Here is a 22,135-nt window from a genome sequence, read left to right as displayed (position 1 = left end):
GTTCTGAAAGTGTGGCCTCTCCCATTTCAAAACCTAAGCATCTGGAGTCATTACCATGCCCTGTAATTTCAGAATGCTGGCATCTAGCCTATTTATTTACATTGACCCACATCTTACACCACTGAAGAAGACCTGGAATGCTTCTATCAATTAGTTTATCCCCAATAATACTGTTGTTGAAACTGTGCTTAAGTGCAGAACCCTGGAGCCAAGTTAAAAAGCGTGTGCTTCAGTAGTCTTTGAAACTTTATTTTCAAATATGCACATACTTAGATGTGTGCACATAAAATGTGGTTTCCTTTAGCTGCAGGTCCAATTTGCATAGACTTTCCACAAAATAAGGCACTATTTGCAAATATTCACATCAAGCACGCAATCAAGGTAAATATACAAGCTAATCAAGTCAACTGTGTTTAAAGATGTTTGTTTTTTTAGTTTTTTTCCAGAATCCTGCTCTCAAGTTAATTACTGCACATTATTCTCATTTATTGTCTTGAAGGATAAGGAAACAAATCCTTGTGCCATGACCACGTTTTTCACTTCTATAGATACAAAGAGGGGACAAAAAGCCCCACAAGATGCAAATCCCGTCTCCCTCTCTTTTTTTAAGTCTCTAAATAGCTGCCAGAAATCATATGAATCTAAGTTTTTGTGAACAAACATACTTTCATGGTGCTTTTCATTCAATCAGCTACCTGATAATAATATTATTTAAGTATAAGCACTACTCCTTCCTCCTTCGTTTTGGAGAGGTCAGCAGAGATTAGTATTACCACCCAAGAACTTCCTCCCCCTAGTTGTGGAAGAGATTAACTTCTTCCACTCATATTTTTCCTTCCATGTTCTCCTCTTTTTCTCTCCTGTAGGCAGACAGGATGAAGTGTCAGCAAAACAGTCCCATGCTCTTGGGCCAATCCTCAAACTTTATCAAGAAAATTTCTTTAAAACTGCATCTCCCCTTCAAAGTGATGGCTTGCTACTTGAGCTCAAACCTCCTAAGTAAAGGAACAGAAACTAGCTCAAATTTGTGATAAAACACAAAGAACGAGGCACTCCCAGAAGCATAGGGCACTGTTGGCCTTTTATTTGAGCATACAGTGATGCTCTCACACTCACTGTATCAGATGAGATGTTAGCACTTCTCCTTCCAAAGCCTTAAATCAGTCTTGAATTCCCATGTCTGGAAGATGAGAAGAATGTGACATATTGAGAATCTTGGCTTACACCTCCAGGGCAAGCAGTGTTTATTTTACATGAGAAGTGCTTGCTTTCTTTCCTGGAAGGTGGAAAGAAATCAGCTTTTGGCATTGGACTGAACTCACAATGGAAGACAAGCAAGGGTTATTGCTGACTCCCTCCCTTGCTTTTCTGTCTCTCTATCACCAGAACCAGATAAACTTGTTTATCTGAGACTTCATGTAAGGCAAACTAGTAAATCCAGTCCAAAATGTATATAATAATCATGAAAGTCATGTTTTCTAGGCAACTGTAGAATGTTCTTTTATACATCAGGGCAGCTGATGTTTCACATCTGATATTAAAATTGTATTCAGAAGAGTATATAATTATCACTACAAAGTAAGCTTAATCCACATAAATCAGGGCATGACTCTTGTATCCCTCTCTTAGTTTAATTGTCAGTGTAAGATCCTTGGGCAACTCCCTTATTTTGCTGTTGATCTGCTCCACCTTGGAGAGGCAGGTCTCCTTGGTACATTTCTCATACTTGCAACTTTCATTTTAATTGCTAAGTAGGAATGAAGGACCTGTGACTAAGACAGGCTTTATAATGGAAAAGCAGAAATTTCAGGACTGCAAAACAGCTTGGCAATGGTAATACTTTTCAAATAGCAGATCAACCAATAATACCCTTATTCACATGGAATACACAAAACTCTTCTAATGACATAGAATAATCACAAGCAATACACATCATACTACTGACAACATAACTTCATGATGTAATGATGTACTGTCTATCATATAACTTCACTTATGACAGACAAATTCCAGACTGTGCAGCAGTCTTGATGAAGATACCTTCCTTGGCATCATTCCATACTGCTTTTTTTCAGCGCACAGTGACAGTAATGCTCTTCATTAAGTACAGTGGGGTACACAACCGTTGCTAGGTCTATGTGGATGACATGCATTGTCACCACAGCAAGGACAGACTATGCTGAGTGAAACTAAGAATGGCACCTCCAGCTTTAGTCCAGCAGTTATTCCATTGTTGGATGCAAGAGCTACGCATTCCTCACATATTATAAAAAGGTCATGACTGAAGTCTGTCCTGATTCACTTGCAGCTCTTAGCACAGCTGAAGAGGGAATGAAAGTTATTGTCAGAGAAGCAGAAATAGCAGCACATGATTTAAATATGGAGTCACTAGGAAGCATTATTCTAAGTCAGTAAGTACTACTTCCCGCCATCTGTGGCATTTTAGAGTTATCTACAAGTAAGACAATGAGGCTCTGATGAGCAAGCCAAGTAAGTAGTGACAATTGTACAGAGTAACTGCTTTTTCTTATGACTACAAAGATTATTTTCTTTATAATCAGTCCCCAATGTTTGAGAAGAATAATGATCAAATATTTAACACCAAGACATGAATTACCACAGCCTACAAACTCAGTGACTCTACAAGTAGGTTTCACTGATTTAACAGGTGCAAATTCAGCCAGAATTGCTCAACAGTTAACTTCCCTAATGGATAAACTTACTCTAGAGTGGGTTTTTAGAAGCTTAGCTTAAGGACTCTCCTGTGGCAATGAAATGATACAAATTTTACTACATTAGATAAATTCTCTAGTACTGAAGGGTTCAGATTCTGAGATATTAATCCTTCCAGTCTCAGTAACATGGAATGGTACCTTGCTTTACAAACGCCACTTCTTAGTACAACAGCCCCCTGCAGCAACATAATAACCAGTGTAAATGAAGGCAGCAGGACTGGATCAGCAAGAAACTAAGCGTGATATGCCAAGAGAGCTAAGAGTCCTCAAATTTCTTGGATGCAGCACTAGAAAGAGAAAGTCAACTTCAGGAAGCTTTACAGCTTTTTGCTTTTTTTTTTTAACACTCAGAAAATTGCTGACTTTCAGATAAATACAGAAATATAATGACGTAAAATGTGTTAAAATATTGGGGAAAAATAATTTTTAATACCCATCAACCTTAGTAATAAAAGTGTTAGGTTTGTAGTATATTTGCAAATCACTTGAAGTCAACATGCTCTTAACAAGTATAAAGACTGACCCCACTATATGGTGTTTCAAAACCAGATTTTAATCCTATATATTCACATCCAATCCTTCAACAAATGGCTTTTGCTGTTGTTATGGTGGGTGAACAGTGGGGTTCACTCTGTTTTTTAGATTTCTTCCCACTGTGGCAGAAGGGTGGATGTGGGCAAAAACAGTCTTTGTCAGCCTCATATGTTTGACTACCAGACATTTTTGAAAAAGAAATTAGCAGAAGAGGTACTTTACTATGGCACCAAAACAGTTCCTCCATAGTTAGAACAATCCAATGTATGTGAGAAACATACCAGTTTCAGAAACAACTCTGCTGTGTTTTTAGTTTGAAAGCAGTACCCTTGCATACTCACGACAAGAAAGCCATCTGTTAGCAGGAAGCATAACTTGTGTACTCAACCACAATAAACTTCTAGTATCCAGATGACAGTTCATACTAACAGCTACTTCATAAGTCCTGCCTGGGAAGGAAACAGTATCCGACAACAGAAGAAAAACTGGCCAAGTAACAGAACAAACTTGAAAATTACATCTATCTGCATCTGATTCCTCCAGCACTGCTTTACCTTAGGTGTATAGAGGCAAAGAAGCTGCACTACTACAACACAAGGATTTTTTTATTTAAGTACACATTTAGCTATATGAGAGCTAACAAACTCCCACATGGATCACCCCACCTACCAATATTTCTACTAAGCTGCACTTGTACGTATTTTTTTTCGCTATGAAAATGAAAAAACCCAACTAATTTAGAAGTTGCCACCTAGCAAGTGTTCTCTTCAGCTAATCAGTTGCTACAAATAGTCCAATGGCTTTCTTACCCAATGCCCTAAGTCGATCTACATCCTCACTCGGATGTTTTCTGCTTACAACTTTTGGTGAAAACAGCTGATCAGAGTCCAAACAATTACTGATGGAGATGAACCATCTCCTGAATAATACCATTCTCCTCAGCCATGACCTTGAATGATGTTTTAGTTCCTGGTAACTGTCAGGAACAATTCTGAAGCAGCCCTACAGCTGGGGGAAGAAGTGATTATATTCTCAGACTTCAGGATGCCTGAGGGCACTATCCATCGGGAGGGTCTATCATGCAGCGTTTCTTCAGTCTTCGATGTTCAAGATAGTAATATTCCCAACTCTTTAGAAATTTAGACTTCTTTAAGTAACTGTATATGCTCTACAACACAGGCAACACCACAGAATCCCAGGACTTGCAGCAGAAAAAAAAAAGTGTTCTGCCTGCCCAGACAGTTATACAGTTATGATTCTTTGGTTCTTTTCTGGAAAAAAAGAAAAGAAGGGAGATACAGCAGAAGGAACAGAACATTATGAGGTCTGCACCTAGATGACACCATGGATATCTTATCTGCAAACCCACCTGTCTGGGAGTAAAGCTATTACTCACACAAGTGATGACTAATTCTTATTGTGAAAGTCTGAATTTCTACCCTGAAAAACAGACAAGACTGAACATAGGCCTACATTTCAGGTGTCAAGAACTCTATACACAAGAAGAGCTGCATCTTTAGGACCAAGGCATAAGCTGAGAGATCCTTGCTTTACTTCTCTGTAAGTTGAAGAAAACACTAATTTAAGCACAGTAGCAAATATCAAGTCTTATTCAAAGAGCACTGCCTTTCCTTCAGTCTTCTGTAGCAGGAAAAAAAAAAAAGTAATTTTGCTTTCAGAGACCCTTTCTCTATTCAAACATGCTAGTACAAGGCATGAGATTTATACTTTTTATATGTCAAAAAATACAATTTAAAAGGTCTATGATATATTGTCCTCCTGTGAGGTGTGAAAATCTGTACAAAGATTTATGCTAAAGAAATTTTAAGCAGGGGAATCAGTGACTAACTTTATAAAGCAACTTCATACATTTCCAAGTGAGAACCAACTTCACGTTAACTACCTCTCCAAAACAGAGATATCTGATGATACCCCATTCTCATACTGAGACCTGATCAGGAAACAGGTACACTCCGAGGGAACAGCAGAGATGTGAACAGGCAGCTGGCTGGATTTGACTTGTTCATGAACAACTGTTCCTACACAGAGCCATCAGAAAGACAACAAATGTTAAACTGCTGCCTTGTAACATTCTCCTCATATGAAGGCACACTGATTCTAAGGAAATGAGAAGCACTGGCAAGTGAGATTATGTACCTGGCTCTCTGAACTTTACGTCAGCCTTCAGGAAGAATGTGCTTTTTATAGTGCACACCCATGCGAGAAAGAGCATGTGTGTCCCCACACATATATAAGTACATATACATATGCACCTATTATGTTACCATCTATATATAATGCATATGTGCATTTGTCTGCATGTGTTTACTTCATATACACCAAACAATTCACTTAGTTTTAAGTTTCTGCTGAAGGACAGGAGAAAAACCCTGAAGGACAAACAGAGTTGTAAAGGAGCAGGAACACTGATCTATTTTGAGTAGTCAACATCAACTACCTGAAAGCCCTGTTAGAGGGTCTCTAAAGCCTATTAAAGGTTTTGGCCAAGGCAGATTTAAAGTAAGATTCTGTAACCATTTGTAAAAACAGATTTTATACCAGCAGATGGGCTGCAACTGTAGCAACAGACCTCAATCTGTCCAGAAACCAGCTCTTTGTTCTACATGCATGTTACTGCAAGTGTAGTGCTAAGGAGTCTTAAAGAGTAGAACCATTTCCTGAGAAGCATTTCAATGGCATTCATCATCCGTGTATACACCTGTCCTCATAAGAGGCTTCACAGCAAGTTCTTCTCTCCATAAGGAACTAACTTTCCAGAGAAAAAGTAACCTATTTAACTGCTGCTTCTTGAAAGCACTTAGTTACTGTTCAAGTGACATAAAAGATGTTTCCCCTTCCTGAAATGATGCTAAGCTGAGGAGCAGACTGTTGCAAATTCATTAACATTGTCCTTGAACAGGACATGTCTCATTTTTTCACCCAGTAACTGAGAATCTGTCAATGTAATGTAACTTGGTGATCTACCAGTAAGGTCCAGACATGAACTATATTCAACAGTATTCAGTGAAACCAATAACAAAAAAAAACCCCAACTGGATAATAGGGAAGATAATTGAGCTCCGAGTTAGATGCACACAGTGCAAACATGGCGATTCCTTTTTCTGCCTAACACCTGCTTGTCCCAAGCACAGAATCCATGACAACCAAGGTAATCGTTTGTCCTCTCAGATTGCAGATACCTTCTTTCCACACTTGTTTCCATACTCATGCATACAGAAATTAATTTAAGACTAAAGTTGTATGTATTCTCTGCATGCACACTCCCAAGCAGTAACCAATTTGCAGGGCACTTAAAAATCTGACCAAGAACAGAAAACATGCAGCGTATACTTTCATGCTGTGAAAAAGACCCATTGCCCAGAAAAAGGAAGACAAGCTTTATATGAAGGATATTATTCCCTAGTAGGTTATTATAGGATTTCCCCAAATTCTCAATTATCTGCTGCTGGTGTTTCCATACTCGGGTATTTTTCAGGCTCTCAAGTTGTTTAGGTTCTCTGTTAAATTTATCCTTAGCAGGGTTTCTAAGCACATTACTCACCACCATCTTTCAGGTATTGAATAAATACTGTTTTTTTTAAAGGCAGACTTTCTTTATCCAACCATTCATAGTTGATCCGTTTCCTGCAACTGATAACATATATCAAGATTTACCTACTGTTTGCCCATCTGCTCCACTCAACTCTGTAGATGTGGTATAGATCAAGTATTGAGAACAGTACAGTTCATGTGACAACTATCACCAACTAATTTAGCAGCATGTCAAGAGATATCTATCAGTTGAAAGATTCCACACAAAACATGAAGTTTTTTAGTCAGGGATGCTTGCTTTTTAAATGAGCTCTTTATGGAGGCCAAAACCTTCCCGAGCAGCTTATACCGTCTAGTTTAAATCCTGCAATTAGGAGGTTTTAGCTCCAGATTAATTAGCAGACAAAGCCACTTGAAGACTTGGAATGCCTATGGTTAGGAAATCATGATCTTGCTCCAAAACATGAGTTGACACAGCACATATGGCTTTGTACCAAAATTATACAAGTTCATCAGAACCTGACCGGTTAACTAGAGTCCCTCAGCTGTCACTCCGTTCACTGCATTTCAGAAAAATATGTAATTATATACCACATGATTCAGTATGCTGTTTACAACTTAACAATTGTTAAATTGACTATACTGCCCCTTGAAAAAATTTCTAACACACACCCAATTTATGATTCATCTTAAATTCAGAAGCTATGTATAATTTATTCAGTCCTACAGCCATGATATTCTCCACCTCTTAGCTGTCTTCAAAGGTGATGTGATTATTAGTCCTTTTCCTTTTAGATGGGAAAACATGCCATTTCTCTTTCACAAGAGATTCATCTACCTGTTATTGCTGCCCAGCTTCAAATTCTTACCAAGGTTATGGTTTCTGAGCCAAGAAAGTGAATGGGATTCGGAGTGTAACAAGGACCCTCACCACAAAGAACATAAGCTTCAATATCATTTGACAGCAACATGAAAAATCTGCAAGGGTGATTTATAGAACTCTTAACTAGACCTTCCACACAAAACAGACTGCCAGATCTATAGTAAAGACAGAGAGATAATCCATGATATAACAGATTTGATTTAGCTTCACACACTAGAATGGACAAAGACTCCATCTGATCATTATCTGCACTCCATAATATTTTGGTACTTTGAGAGATTACAGGACAGAACAAGCTACAGAAGATGACATTGCCAAAAAAACAGGAAAAACAAGATAGCAGCACCTCCTCCCAGGACATAACGCCAAGCCTGCTGTCGCCAAAAAACAGAGTTCAGGGAAGTTTTGCTTTGTCTGGATGATAAATACATTCATATTAGTAGAGTTACAGGATAAAGAGCCATATTACACCCTTGGCTGCATAACAAGGACAAACTAGCAGAAACTTTTCCTCTACGGGCTTAGAAACTGTGAGAGGAAAGCAAGTCACAGCATCATTTTCTTCTAAGAACATTCCTATGAACAATAATGGAGAGCTGGTCAGATGGAGGACATACGCAGATAATGCCCATGTACAAATTATACTTGCTGTATTAGAATGGAACCAAGCAGAAGGTTGTATTAACCTCTGAATCCACTGCCCTAGTGACGGATTAAGTGAAAGGAGAATAGAAGGATAATATAACAGCGCTTGAATCTTTTATTGATGCAGCTGGACCACAGGGAGTTAGACCAGTTCAAAAATGCAACAAATTTTGCCACCTTCTCATTCAATTTGATAATTCAATGTACAGCAACTTAACCCTGTAACTCATTTCATGGAGACCCAAGAAAACACTAACTAGTACCACATAAAATAAACAGAACCACTCACACACACAAATTTTCATCCCTCCAAAACCTAAGAGCTCAAGTCTTATACAATATGGTCTGTATACAACATACCAACTTTCACCCCTTCTATGCATGGCTAGAACTTTTACAACAATCCAAATTTTCTTCCAGTCCTGAATATAGTATTTCAATTTTAGTCTTGCAAATTTAAAAAAATTGATATGTTATATAAAAATATTATTTGCAATTTCAGTATACAAATGGCATAAACTTCTAATAGAAAGTTCTGCTTTTAGGGAAAAAAATTCAAATTTCTGTGCGAGAAAAAAAGATGGGCTGAAGCTCTTCAACTCCTATTTCCACCTTTCATTCCTAAATAAACACTTTGAAAAAGAAGTGAAAGAGATCATTCATTGATACAACATGTAGAAAATTCATAAATGTAAGGCTTTAAAAAAAGCACTGGGCAGTAGTCTGAAACAGATTTCAAAACTTTAGAATGCTTTATCAATATTTTTAAAACATTTTTAATTTTGATATAAGTTGTCTCGCTACCATGCATTCCCTATAAACTTTTCTTATAAAATATAGAAATTGAATGATAGTTTATCAAACTGGACCAGTTGTATTAGTTTACCTCAAGCTGCATGCACTTATCCAATAATCAGTGAGAAGTATCAAGTGTTCACTACTTACAGAAACACCCAATTTGACATTAATGAAAGGAGGTGGGGAGGAAAAAAACAGGGAGGGAAGATACAAAATTTTACAGCCTTGAGATTTAAATCTCAAATACAGGATAATGTAGTATCTTCTCAGTCCACAGTGGTAATAACCCATAGATTCCTCACTGTGCAGAAGCACAGAAGCCAGAACCAGGACTTCATCAGACAGTCAAGAGAGAAGAACAGAAAGAAAGTGTGCTTGCACAAAAGCATACACATACTGTTTTAGCCAAGGAAGAAATACCCAACTTACAAAGTAGCAGTTAGGGCATCGGAAACTTTCACATAAAAATAATAAATTAAAAAGTCATTATAGATGCCAAGTCTTGCTGGCAAACCTAAGGCATCCCATGGACCATTACTAATCAATTACAGAAGAAAAATATTTTCCCTTCAAATAATTGTTTTGAGTATTTTTATGATTTGGTTTACACTACTGGCTATTTTTCATCCACTTACCTAGAAGCTGAATATTACCCTAGTCACTTAGGGAGAAATAAATGCATAGAACCATTCACAGGCTGCATTTTAAAAAGTACAGATGCACAGATTAAAATGTTGAGTTTTGGCAAAAAAATTAACTGAGGACAGCCTTTGCCTTTTATCATGCTGATGAGCTACCTCGTGAATTTTTTAGTGATCTTCTTCCACAATAATCAGACTTCTGTAAAAGTGGTTGTAAGACTTCGTCCTTTATTTTACACCAACAAACAGGCAATAAACCACTCTCCCTCCCCCCCCCCCCCCCCAGTTTCTCCGACTGACAGATGGGAGGAAAAAAAAGGAAGGGCAAGGAAACTCAAACTTTCCCCACCCAGAAGTCATACACAATTTACAATTGCTCTATATCAAAGAGCCTGGTGGTCACTAATTAGAGCTTTTGCCGTACAGAAAAATCTGAGTTCCACAAATTATTAGAAAACAGTTTAAAGACAGTATACCTTGGAGTTCCAAAACTTATTATAAAAAGCAATTGCTCTTATTAGATGCATATTACTTCTTGGCACAACAGTTGTGTTGTTTGGGGGTTTTGTTTGTTTGGTTTTGGTTAAAAAACAGTTAAAAAACTGGCACATAGCCTATCATTAAAAATACATCATAAGCCTTGAAACAAATGTTATCTACATAAAAAGTAAATTTATATATGATGTATTAAAGTCTAGACAGGCAATAGTTTCTATTCCACTTCTCCAAAACCACTGGAGAGGGAAGCAGAACAAACAGATTTTGCATCATCAGACAACTTCCCAAACAGCAGTTCATATTACAGTGAAAAGTTAGATTCTGTGATCTTCAGTTCTTTAATATTCTCAAAGCAAAGGCAATGGGTGGGACAGAATCAGTAAGAATTAATGCATATATCAAACAGTTCAGTTCATGTCAAGCATGAAAATATCTTCTATAATATTGCAAACTATATTCTGCACTATGCAAGCACCAGGGAAATTTCCACATACCATGTTAAATGCAATTTGCTGATTCCAGTACTGAACGACACAAATTCCGTCAGTCTCTGACAATATCACAAAACTAAAGGGTTTGCACTGAAAAATGCTCTTTTTGACTAGTCTATGCTTATTTCAGCATGCAAGGCCAAAGAGCACACACAACAAAACAGCACATGCACTAGTATCAACAGAGAACAAGAATTTGATATTGAGGCAAGCAAGAACAAAAAGAATGCCTTTTATCATTGCAGAATGCCCTTCAGTTCTTAAGTAACATGTTTCTCATCTGTAAAGAAATTATTTATGTCTCCACAAGTTGTTTGTTGTGCTTTTCATGTGATACCATTTAAAATGAAAATTACTTATATAATCTATTTTATTATTTCATCAAGTAGTATATTTTCACTTTCCTCTTAAATAACTAATACTGCAACCGAAACTTATATCACCAAGATGTTCCTGTCTTTTTGTCCTCTCTTCCTGAGCAACTATTTTTACTCTAGAGTTGTATGCGTGAAAATTAACTCCCTTGATTACTTGACTATCCATCATTTAATCCCTCCTTAAGGAGTCTGAAGAAAAGAGACAAGGATTCCATGACAGAAAGGATGAAAAAACAAGCAAGGAACTTCAGCTTGAACCAGACAGCTCAACATCCAGTTTATATTTCTTCAAGCTAGGTGGAAACTTCTCCCATCTTTCAGGTACAGCCATGACCACTGCTGATGCCTCTAATCCAGAGCACTGACCTAACTGCAACCAACACGCTGCTGTAATGCAGACTTCCATGGACAGCACAGCAGTTCCCAGTGTTTGGATTCCTTCAATTCCTAGCGTTCTTCTCTGAATAGCAAGTCAGCCAATATGGACACACACAAGCTTCAAAGGCAGATCACAGAAGATTTCTCATTGAGATTTTTAAAAAAAAAGGTTAAAGTAGTTTTCAGTTTGGAGGAGCTTCCTGTTTCTTTTGGTATTTAGAAGCCTAAGCAATGTCCAATAAAGGAAGTACTATACTGGATCAGACCACCTCTCCCATCACCCTTCCCTGGCAATCACCAGTTTATCGAGTTCCTCAGCTAAAGGTTAGAGCTGCATAGTCAAATCTAATAGTCACTAATGGTCTCTGTTCTGTTAATTTCTCTAATCTCTTTCTGAACATATTTACACTTTTACTCCACATGAAATTTTGTTCCAATAAGACAGCTGTAATTAAGCAGTTCACTAAGAGTATTTTCTTTTGTTTGCTGTAAAGACAGTAACCTACCTTCTCAAATTTCACTAGAGAAGAACATGCTAAGGGTCTTGAAGGACTCTGTAATGCCTCACGGTCACCTGACTTTTACCAGCCACTCAGTAGTAAATGTTCGCAGCTACCAAAAATAACAGAAAATGTTTTCTTCCACCAACCTTTGCTGTGTGCACTACCACCACAGTAACTGACAATCCAAACAATCTTCCAGCATATAAAATGTTTTCTATTCTGAAGACAATGCATGCAAATAAAATTACAAAATTATAATTAAAACCTTTTTCAGCTTTTCCTTAGTATTTTGTGACAAAACAACAAAAAGTAGGCTTCAGGTTTTCTTCCTTTACATACCATATTCCTCAAATTCACAGAGGATAGAACTGTATCAGGGAGCAATGAAAAAGGGAGAAAACTGCTCTTGCTGGAACTTTTGACAACAGATTAAAGCAAACACTATTGCTAACATGATACAATGGTATCAAAAACTACCGAAAACAAACAAGAAGAAAAAAAACAGTTAATTTTTAAAATGTATCACACTCTCCTGAAACACCAGTCTTGTAATAATCATCGTGAGCACACACATTTTAATTTAACATAAAGGAGCTTTGCAAAGCTATTTCAGTGATTCAGTTCTACACATTAGCCCATGTGCTTAAAGCTCCAGGCTGATTTGGCTGTTCCACACATGTGATAACCTAACTGCAAAGCCACTCAATAAATGAGTCTATATAGCTGATGAAACAAACATTCATCACTGCCAGCTAGCAAATCTTTATAATCAGATAATCTTTAAATTCTTCATTAAGGTCATTCCAGGGATTGCAATGACAGGACATACTGAAAAATTAAGCTATACAAAATTTAAGGTTCTTGGGAATTAGCTTGTTTTGCTGAGCATGTACATTTGCCAAATAAATAGCATCAGAAGAAACCTCTTGAAAGAAACATAAGTCTAATGTTTTGGGGTTTCCTCAAAAACTTGCAGCATCTATTTCCTGCAATTCTTATTAAATGGATCATTATAATGGACTTCCCAGGCAGTTTTCTGATTTTTGGAGCTTGAACAACCTTACAAATAAAAAGGGATGAAGACCAACAGTTCTAAAAAAAACTACAAAAAACCAAGAAAACAAACAAACAAATCACACCACACATCAGATAACTATTAACCCTCGAAGGCCTTAAACATGACCACTAAGCTGGGAGACCCCGAAGTACTTGCAAGTTCAAAGGTCTGAAAACTCATCCCAACATTTATCAGGGAGAAACCTCAGCTCACAGCAGCCTCCACCACCACCACATGAGATGGTAGGAACATTCCAGTAAGGCCCATAAACCTGGACTAAAGGGAACTGAATGTGCCCCAGCACACCTTGAATGAACCCACCCTTTCCCCCCCACCTCTTTTCCTTCTTTTCCCCACCTTCCTTTTTTAAACTGTGTGCACTACCAAAAAATACTGGTTTTCTAACACTGCTTTCACAAGCTAGGCCTTCTAGGTTGAAATCTTCCAGGTACTGTACAAGTATATTCTAGCTAGCTTGTTAAATAATTTCTTCCTTTTTCAGACACAAGCCATTTAACATTTCACAACTGCTGCTTCCATGAGAACACTTTTTCTCAGTTTACCGACATACAGATATATACTGCATTATCTATTGTAATGTTACAATAAGGATGTCAACAGTGTTTGTATTCCACTTGCAACCTACTCAAATTTCCAGTGAAGTTAGCAGGGAGATTCTCATTGCTCTTCAGGGTGTATCAATTCAGATGCCAAACACCAGCATGCACAAATGTCAAAGTTACTGTTATGGAAAAACATCATTAAAATCTTAATTTTCCCTAGATTGCAACATTTTTTTTTTTAATATTTCAAGAGGACTCATTAGATGTGTTATCATTTTTTTCTGCTACTCCTTGTATAGATTTCCTAACACTAATCAATAAGCTGGCTTTTCCTGCAAGTGTTTCTGAAGCTCTCCTTCAAATGGTTAAGAGGAAATTCCTTCAAGTGCAGGGCACTGGTCTAAGAACAGAGAAAAGATGACTGAAAATAGACAAGAACTCTAGAAGACAAGAGTCTATGAAGGCTGGACAGAATCTGTTTCCTCCTAAAAACCTACCTGAGATGATAAACCCTTTACTGAAAAGTGCAGAGAACGCTTATTGACAAATAAATCTCTAATTAATACATGCATACAGGCAGCACTCCCTTATTTCCTGTAAGTCAAATTAGTGTGAAGAAGTCCAATTTTGAGACTTACAGAAGATGAAAGCAAACTGGCTTCAGAAGAACAAACAAAAAATGCACCTCATTGAAAAATAGTTAAAACTTACTAGAACACTTGAAAGAAATACCATAACAAAACCTCTGAAGGAGAAAACAGTATTTATCACCTGTTGAAACATACCATTAAAGGAAGTTATATATAGTCTTTAATTAGGCTACTGGAGGGATAACTCTACATAAACCTAACCACGCAATTGTCAAGTCAGAGACGTATACTACAGAGACGTCTCTCAAAATAACATGTGGGCTGTTACTCATTGACATTAAAAATTAAAGAATAAAAGTAGCAATTGTACCACTGTACTGACCATTTACTTGCCTGGGATTCAAACTCCCAAGTTAATTCATTAAAGGCAAATACAGCTTTGCATTGACTTGGGAAAAGCGAGCTATTATTTCACTGACCATAATCCTAAGCATTAGGAAGGGATTTTCCACTTACTGATTTTACAGTAAAGTTACTAAAAGGCAAAACGTCTGCTCCCTTTCCCTTCTAACTTTCCTCTTTGTTGAAACACTAAATTATGTGTAGGGAAATGGGTAAAATCAGTAATAATATACTGTTGCACTTGATGAATTGTGACAAGAGAAGAAGAATCAGCAAGATTTTTTATAGTACTGATACTCTGATGAGCAAGCTGGGTAGAAAATTTAAATAAAATCTAACTATCTCTGTATGACATGGATAAAAATCTAAATATTCCATTTTTCATGCCTGTATTACTTAAGGCAATATGCGAGCCCAAATCTTACATCATTTAAACCAGGCACGACTTTGCTAGGAAGCACAAGTATTTCTAACAGTTTAAGTTTCAAACTCTAATTTAGCCCCCTCTTTAGTTCATTTAATCTTTTAAAATTACAATATGTAGAAGCAGTTAGCAGAAAAAGTCAACAGTCCTATCAAGAAAGATGGAAAACATTTAACAGCAAGTAAGGCTGCTTATAAGTTGGAAATTTTGTAGTTAATATTTCAGTAGCAATGTCCTACAGGGTCTCTGAATACCTGCTGCACAGCAGACATGGCTTTACAAGTCAAGTCCTATTACCTTTCCCTGGTGACCCTAAGAAAGCCCTGGAACCACCAACGTCATAGGTTTATTGGGGGTTTTTTATGCCCTCCTTGTAGCCACTCATGTCTATATGAAAACCTGAAAATACAGTAGCCAATCTATACACACTATTAAGATGCTAAAGATATTCATATTAAAAAGGAAAAAATCCTCATCCGAAACATAAAATTAATCACTGGGAACCAATTCCCCTGCCCAAACAGGGAGCTGCAAACAAGAGTGTCTATAACCCTTGAGATAATGAGATAAGCCATGTTCTGTCTGTACTCAGTAATAACTTAGAAAACCTTTGCACTCAGTTCCTTGGGTTTTTTCTGCAACAGATTTTGAGGGTCTGCTGAGCAAGTGCAACACTAGCTATTACATGAATAAAAATGAAGACAGACTACAGAATGGACATGAGACTCAGAAGCTTACATCTCCAAGCATGCAACTTTACTGTAAATATTATTTACATTAACAACTTTATACCTTTCAATGTTGATTCTAAAATAGCATTGAAGTCAACAGAAAGTGCAACAATTTCCAATACATTGGCATAACTACATTATTGCAATGAACTAGTATCATTAGTTTTATACAGCACACAGTAGTGGTGGTAAGATTCCAACACACAAGGACATCCTGGAACCTACTAGGAAGACTACTGTCATCTGGCTGCTAGAGAACATCAGCTGCACCTACACACATATATAGATGTAGTCAAAACAGCTTTTTCAGCTTTTGTGATAGTAGATATGAAATACAGGAGAACCTGGTATTTGCACTGATTTATCGAGTAAGAGTCTAGCATTCACTATGATGAAAAGCACATTATACCTTCAAAACATGAGGAATTTGTATGATCTAACATTTTTCTCCCATTGACAAATTATAGAGCAACAAACAAAATTGAATTTCAGGGAAAGGTCTGATGGGAAAAAGACTCAGTTTAAGTTCTCTTACTCGAGAAAGAGAGTTAAACAGAAGTGTTTCCTATTAAACTTAGCATCAATTTAAAGCTTACAGCACAAATATAAATCACCTACAACGACACTGTTCAAGAAAAGTCACCCAAATAGTGTTTTAGCTTAAGATTATTTTTTTTTCTAAGTAAAACAGACTTCAGATATGCCACTTCTGAGGTACTTCTCTGCACATGTGCCTGAAATCAAGTACCTACACTAGATACAAATACTCGGTTAGAGAAGATGTCAATACCATATGAAAACCATTTTCAGATTCACTTTCAAGAATTTCAGCAAGCTCTATAGGATATTCCCTCCCATATCCCTCCCACAGATACAGACAAACATTTTCCACTAAGACAGTTTTCAAGAAACAAACAAACAAAAAAATTCTTTATCCAGAGTTGGGAGAACACCCCAGAAAAGCATATCCTTCCTCTGACAGAGTAGAAGCACACAGAAATCCAAAGTATTTTCAGTAGTCTCTGAGATGAAAAAAGTGATGTGGTTTTTGACAGTGTTGGATTAGGTCATGAAAAGGTTTCTGTTCAATTCCAAACTTGTGCACTTAAATTTTCATCATTTTTAGGTCGGTTAATTCTTCTCCCTGTGCTTTACTGCTAGCTATGAAATGGGAGATAAAGCTTCCCTCTCTTTTCCAAGTGCCCCATCTCATCTAATTTAACAACAGACTGTTTGAAGCAGGAACAATGAGCTGACACAATGCCTAGACCTAAATCTGACATTACCCTGTCATCTACAAAAACTACATCTACATCAATGTCCTGCAAAACTACAGTATTCCCTATAAATACCAGCAATTGAAAATCAGCAGTTTTAATACTAGGTCTCCTTTAATTCTTGACATATTACTTGCAGACATTTCTGTGGCATATTAAATTTACACATAAAAGATAAAGAACAACAGATGAAACCCTGAGAACAAAGCCTTCTCACCTCTGTTATTCTTCCTACGGAGTTTCATAAGCTAACTAGAGCAGATCTCTATCCTGGCAATTGGATTTCAAATTCACAAGGCATATCATTGTCCCAAGGCAGCCTACTCAATTCATTGCCTTTTATGAAAGCATTTTAATAGATAATGATGCACAAAGAATATGCCTAGTTGCTCACCATGTATTTAACTGGGATAGGAGAAAGAGAAGCCCGGACAAAATAAAAACGGCACCAAAGAGTCTTCTTCTGCCCTTCCCATCTGTAAATGCCAGCTTCCTTCTCTACACTTCAGGAGGAGGTGGGGCTGGGAAACACTTCTTTCAGAAGTTCCACCCTTCTTTACAGATGCACAGATTTCATTAATAGTTAACTGGCGACATACAACATTAACTTACTCTGGTATTCATAGCTTTCCGTCCATGCTTGTCCCATGGTAAGCAACAGCTTAGGGCAATTGCTTACAAATATTTTCTGCACCATGACACACTACCCCAAGACTTGCTTTTCAGTCTCTTTGTCTCACTGACTAGCTCATTTTAAAACAGTAAAATTCCAGCCAGTTTTTCTGTAAGCAGAGAAAAAAAAAAAGTGACTGACAGAGCATTGGGCTGCTAACCAACACTCCCTCTCAAATGTCCAAAATACAACAGCCAGATCAATACTTATATGTTCTTAGGTTGAACAGACCCCTGGCAAAATCACTTTGAGTTTTACCAGTATCATCAACAGACTAAAAGGTTCTTGGCTTGTCACATGAGTAAACTGGAAAGCTCTTCAAAAGAAAATAATTCCCCTTAAAGAGCTGACCTTACTCTTGTTCAAGTTACGAAGTCTTGACAGGTGCTCTGGAACAACCACTAGAGAGACTCTTGAGTGTAAGGTCTCCTTAACTACAAAGGACTTGGAACAAGAGGATGTCTATATTAACCAGGCCCTCTGGGCCATATTGTCATGTATTTCAACACATAAATACTTGAAGCCATTTAATGTACAGCAGTATTCAGAGACTTCAGTGATAAAGAAGAGCTTTGTCCAACTGACTGGCACTTCAACAATAAACTCCATCTAAGAGTCTGCCCAGTCTCATTTTATCTGTCTAATTACTTACCTCTCTTGCAGGAATAGCATGCTATTAAGGTTTGCTGATTAAGATGTGAAGGCACTTTGAAGATTTATTGTACTATACAACTGCTAATTATTATTGTTCATACCTGCATTCAGTTGGGAGGAAAATAGCTATGTGCCGAATAATTTCTGTCCCACATGTAAAAGTGAAAATATTTGCTTTGCTGTACTCTTTAAAAAGTAAACAGATAAAAGACTGCATTTTAACTTGCAGTCCTTCACTGTGATACCTACCCTATAAGAGCCACACGGCTGAAAAGATCCCACCATAAAGGAAAAAAACCAAAGAACACAACACCTTCCTTCCCGCTGGAACAAGCAAACACAACATTTGTGCCTTGGTAACTTCTCACCTGCAGGAATACAATCTCCTCCCTTTCCTAGGCTTCTTCACTACTTCCCTTCAAGGCATCCAAAATGACAATGCTATGCACAAGTTATCACAGGCTCAAGATGACCAGTTACAGTCTTCATTTACCACTCATCCATATCGCAGCCCATTGTTATTTTCAAAGGCCCGTGAAGCTGCAAAAAGACTACTGGATCCCATCCTCTTTATACAATCTGTTATCCTGGTGAAAATACGTGCTGTGCACTCACTTATCCCTTAACATCCAGCCCATCCTCCCACAGATACTTCCTTGTTTCATGCATGCTCCCCCAACCACTCAAGTGTCCTCAAGTCTGTGGCTCTCATGGCCTTCAACTCCACTCAACAGTCACAGAATGAAGAGAACTTTTTTAAATTAAGCTGTTATAACAACGCCCTGTGGTACAGCCTGTCTCCTTTTACATCTGGTATATTCAAAAGTGTCTACTTCTACTGCACCTTTAACTTAAGAGAAGAAAAAAAAAAAAATCACACTCTGAATAGGGAAAAAGAAAAATCAATACAAAACCTCAACGTGCAACAGCAAAAGAAAAAGTTCCATTATGGGAGAAATAGATATTATGTGCTTTTCCAGTCATCAGACAGGATTGTTAGGTTAAAAACAAGTAATAAAATATTTTTAAAAGTTAGGCTGTAGGTTTTTCTATCTCTTGTTATCATTCTTTCTTCAAATTACTGCTTACATTTAAAAACCGTTTATGGAAAGACGTGCTTGTTGGCAGATAAAAAAAAGACACTCCGTATGAATGAAATACACGTGCCCAGTGTGAAAGCTGAACAGATAGGTAAGTTTGATAGCACTAGCAGTGGCAGCAAATTCTGTTGTAACTGCTGTACCAAAGATTCTAAGACTAGATTTACTCTTTCCTCATCAGTATTTCTTGCACAAGAACGAAACTATTTAAGCAGGTTTCCTATTTGTATCTGCATCCTGGTTGATTCTAACTCTTGCAGAAATGTCTTTAAAACATAATTCTGGTCATCCAAAGCCAGACTTGTACAGGCAGAGTATCAGTCAGAGGCCTGATACATAATTTGAACAGAGAAAGCAGTCCTGCTCTGGAGTCATTAGTTTAGGTATTAAATGTCGTCACTTCACTAGCCTGTGCCCAAACGAATGACCCGGGAGTCAAGACACCTAGGTACATATGTATTCAATGACAGCTTTCTCACATGAGGTTCAGCCCCCAGGAGAAAGTCTGCATATTCTGACCCAGTTTCATGGTACAGTTTCATAAAACATGTTCTCTTCCCACTGAAAAGGCTTCATGAACTGATCACGGTTACTGCCCCAGCTAGTTCCACATGCAAAGACTTTCATATTCCCTTCTCCAAAACTCACACCTTAATAAGATGGCTAGACAGAGATTACCTGCAACCACCCTTACAGTTTTCATGTCCTACATTTACTTGTGATCCCACCTACAAAACCAAACCGGTTCCCAAATGTTTCCCCAATAAACAGGAGGGGTACAGAGCAGCTCCTGGCGGTTCCCTATGAAGTCACTGCCTTTGTTGTTTTAAACATGCAATTTAAAGAGAATGACACAATCTAGAATATGAGAGAGATTATCCTGCGGTCTGCGGAGGTGTCGATTGCTAGGAGATAAAAAGCCAATGAAACCTACGCTATTTCTCATCACCGCCCAACAGATTTATACTTCACTTCTGTTCCTCCAAAAACGTTAATAAGGCAAAAAGTTTCCCTCTGTTAAGAAGCTGGGGGGGGGGGGGGGGGGGGGTGGTTTGCTTTACCTGGTTCGCGTGAGCAAAACCGAGCCGTTCGCCGCCGGCAGGCGCAAACCCCCTGGCCTGCACCGCTGTTACTGAAAGCCCACTTCAATCCCCAAGGCGACCCGGGCAGGAAGTCCAAGGGGAGAGCCACCACCACCCGCCGCGCTTTGTGCAGCCTTTCCTTCCCTCCTCCCACGCTCCGCGGCGCTGCGCGGCCAGGGCTGCCACCCTGCGCTAGCACCGCACAGCCGCCGGCCCGGCGCTTCACCCCGCCGGGCCCACCGCCCTCCCTCCCCTCCGCAGCCCGACCCCTCGCCGCGGGGGCCGCCCCTCACCCGGCCCCGCCGGCTCCCCCGCCACGCCGCGAGGAGCGAAGCCGCCCCGCGACGGAGGGGCCGCCCCAGTAAGCGGTCGGTCGGCCGGCCGCCCGCGGGACTCCCCTTCCCCCCGGCCCCCCGAGGGCCGCGCACCTCCAGCGCGGTCGCGAAAAGGGCTCCCCGGCGCGCAGCGACGAGCGGCCCGGGGAGCCGCGGACCTACCGGCCGGTCTAGAGACGCCGTTCGCGCAGGCAGGGCGGTGATGGAGCCCAGGAGGAATCCGGAGCTTCGCTCTCCCCCTCAGCAGCGCTGGCGTAAGGTTGTGGTCGGCGCCTGAAAGGGAGCGCGGGGACGGAGTCAGAGCGGAGCAGCAGCATCTCCTCCCGCGCCGGCCGCCGGCCCCGGCGCCCCGCTCCCGCACGGCGCGGAGAGGGCGGGAGCGGCGGCGCTCCCCGCCCCGCGGCTCGCCTCCTTCCCTCCCTCCCTCCCTCCCTCCCTCCCCCTACGCGCGGCCGGCCCGCCGCCAGCAGCCGCCCCTCCGACCCGGCTAGCGGGCTCGGGTACCCACCGCGGCCGCCCGGCCCCGCTGGCCCGGCCCTCCCGCTGCCCGCTCCGCTCCACGCCGCTCCGCCGCCGCTGCCCCCTCAGGGCCGCCAGCAGCGCGGGGAGGCGGCCGCGCAGCCGCCCTCCGCCCCCGACGACCGCTCCCTCCCTCGCGCCCCCGAGGCGGCGGGGAAGCTGCTGACACAGGCCCGGCCACGCCCTCTCCCTCAGCGCCCGGCCCGGCCCGGCCCCGGCCCCGGCCCCGGCCCTGGCCCCTTCCCGCCCTCCGCGTCCGGCCGGAGCTCGGAGGTAACTTGAGAATTGACTTTCTTGCGGGTAAGCTGCTGCGCTTGGTAGCGGCAACGGGTCCTTGGCCCCCAAGGCGGTTCTTCTCGCGGGTGATGTTCCGTCTGGCTGCTCCCAGGCCTTGGCGCTCCTACTGGCGCTCTTGGTTCTCTGTCCTTTCGGAGAGTCACCCGTCCCTGAAGGTACTGAAGGGATGGGGAACCCCGGAGGGGACCCATCCATGGACAGGCGTTTAATTTCCCAGCACTAGCCGAACCGTTGCTGCACTGTTCGGGGAAAAAAAAAAAAAAAGAAAAAAGTTGCACAAAGCACAAGCCTTAATGGCAAAGTTTTCAAATATGGCCGATTGCTTGTAGCCTGTCAGACGAATTATGGTGAGGAAAAGGTCTACTTGGCTAGGTGAAAAGTTTTTTTAAAAATAAG

General features: G+C 40.0%; 1 protein-coding gene across 6 annotated transcripts in view; it reads right to left on the bottom strand.

The window, feature by feature from the left end:
• Positions 1-21,585, bottom strand: part of PTPN13 (protein tyrosine phosphatase non-receptor type 13) — a 127,730-nt gene extending 106,145 nt beyond the window's left edge. For 5 of the 6 annotated variants that reach the window (XM_075034171.1, XM_075034191.1, XM_075034200.1 and 2 more), the window contains exon 1: positions 21,086-21,274. The gene's annotated coding sequence lies outside the window, so the exon portion shown is untranslated. Of the gene's footprint in view, positions 1-21,085; positions 21,275-21,431 lie in introns of those variants that run through there. The other variant, XM_075034182.1, reaches the window with a different exon arrangement.
• Between the last annotated feature and the right edge of the window lie 550 nt (positions 21,586-22,135).

The sequence above is a fragment of the Buteo buteo genome, chromosome 1 (assembly GCF_964188355.1).
Source record: "Buteo buteo chromosome 1, bButBut1.hap1.1, whole genome shotgun sequence".
NCBI lineage: Eukaryota > Metazoa > Chordata > Aves > Accipitriformes > Accipitridae > Buteo > Buteo buteo.
This window is presented reverse-complemented; position numbering and strand designations above follow the sequence as displayed.